Genomic DNA, 2,497 nt, shown 5'->3' with positions numbered 1-2,497 from the left:
GACAAAAAATGTGTGTTCTTGAGAGTTACAGTAACAAAATTGCAAATGGCAATAAGAAGTAAACAGTGTAAGCTAATGATACACATAATTGTGCAGGAGCCTAGAAAAGGCCATGTAAAATTGGCAGCGGCCACAAGGCCAACTGTAGCAGCAGCTGAGAAATATTTATAATAATGATTGGAAAACTTACTGTAATTTTTGTGGTCATGTTTAGCAAAGTAAAAGTCATTACCAGAAGTCTAATAAAGAATTGTTTTTAACTTGTGAAATCATTTATACGAACAGTCTTGCAAATAGTTTAAGAAATTTTGTTAAGTAATTTATAAAATTACATAAAATTGAGTAGGCCACAATGGTCCCCACTGTATGATTAGTTTAATTATAGCAGCAGGACATTGAGAATCTGCAAAGGAAATCTTTCTGACACTGAGTTAATGGATGAGCATATTCATCATCCAGTGATAGAATAAGGAATTACATTACAGACATAAATGGAACTTGGTCCCAAACAAGGAATTTTTTATTAAAAATAGCAATTAGTAGTGGTTTCCTTTGCAGTATTTTGAAAAATTAAGTCTTGCATAAGTTTAGGGAATAAACAAATCCAGAATGAAAAAAATGCCATTAGTATTGTAAAAGCATATGAAAATTAAGTTTTGAGAAGCTAATTTTAAACCACCTCCTTACCAGAGCTCTTACACTGTTGAGTAAAATCTGGTATTCATATTGTTAGATAACGTCCATTCACTCACACATTTTAAAGTTGATTAAATGGACCCAATTAAAAAGAAAAAAAAAACTCCTAAAACCTGTCAAAAATTATATCAGTGTCCTCATGACTCACCCTAATGGAATTAAATTTTTTAAAAATCCAAACACCTAGATAATCTGTACATACATTTAAGTATTATTACATGAAGTAGACAGTAACTTGTTTCCATTTCTATGCCAGTGAAGAGGAACTTAAACAAATACAATATATTTTTCAAAAAGAGTTTTACTGTCACATTGAATGAAATTGACTTTAAGCCGTAAGATCCCTAAATGAGGTAACAACTAATAAGAATAAATTCAGTATTTAAAAAAATTAAATGTACATATTATTAGATAAATAATAGATAATTTAATATGGTTATGTACAGTAAATAAAATATTCTAAGAGAATTCATAGCTCTTTTACATACTGACATTCCCAGTATTTGACTAACAATTTGGTGGAATAAGTATTCACTTCAGTGGATTATTAGGTTGGTGCAAAAGAGATTGCAGTTTTTGCATTGTTGGAATTTGCCACTTGATATTGGAATGCATTCTTATTTAAATGTGGTTATGTTATACTTCATTTTAATGGGCATTTCTCGCTTTATGTTTTTGCTAATGACTTATTACTTGCTGTTTATTTTATATTTATTGTAGACTATGGAAACGATGTTAGACAAAAAGCAAATTCAAGTGATTTTCTTATTTGAGTTCAAAATAGGACATAAGGTAGTGGAGACAACTCGCAATGTCCGCAATGCTTTTGGCCCAGGAACTGCTAATGAACATATAATGCAGTGGTGGTTCAAGGAGTTTTGCAAAAGAGACGAGAATCTTGAAGATGAGGAGTGTAGTGGCTGGCCATTGGAAGTTGACAATGACTAACTGAGACCAATCATCGAAGCTGATCCTCTTACAACTACACAAGAAGTTGCCTGAGGACTCAACATTGATCATTCTGTGGTCATTTGGCATTTGAAGCAAATTGGAAAGGTGAAAAAGCTCAATAATTGGGTGCCTCATGAGCTGAGAGACAATTTTAAAAATCTGCATTTTGAAGTGTTGCCATCTCTTATTCCACAAAACAATGAAAAGTTTCTTGATTGGATTGTGATGCGTGACAGAACATTGATTTTATACGACAACTAATGATGACCAGCTCAGTGACTGGACTGAGAAGAAGCTCCAAAGCACTTCTCAAAGCCAAACTTGCACCAAAAAAAGGTTATGGTCACTGTTCGGCGGTCTGCTGCCAGTCTGATCCACTACAGCTTTCTGAATCCCAGTGAAACCATTACAGCAAATCCATGAGCTGCACTGAAAATTGCAATGCCTGCAGCTGGCATTGGTCAACAGAAAGACCCTAATTCTTCTCCACAAAGCCTGATTGCATGTCACACAGCCAATGCTTCAAAAGTTGAATGAACTGGGCTGTGAAGTTTTGCCTCATCTGCTATATCCACCTGACCTCTCGTCAACCAACCACCACTTCTTCAAGCATCTCAATAACTTTTTGCAGGGAAAACGCTTCCACAACCAGCAGAGTGCAGAAAATGCTTTCCAAGAGTTCATCAAATCCCGAAGCATGGATTTTTATGCCATAGGAATAAACAAACTTATTTCTCATTGGCAAAAATGTGTTGATTGTAATGGTTCCTATTTTGATTAAAAAAGATGTGTTTGAGCCTATTATAATGATTTAAATTTCATAGTTCGAAACCACAATTATGTTTGCACC

Source organism: Pan paniscus, chromosome 14 (assembly GCF_029289425.2).
Source record: "Pan paniscus chromosome 14, NHGRI_mPanPan1-v2.0_pri, whole genome shotgun sequence".
NCBI lineage: Eukaryota > Metazoa > Chordata > Mammalia > Primates > Hominidae > Pan > Pan paniscus.
Note: the sequence above shows the minus strand (reverse complement) of the source record.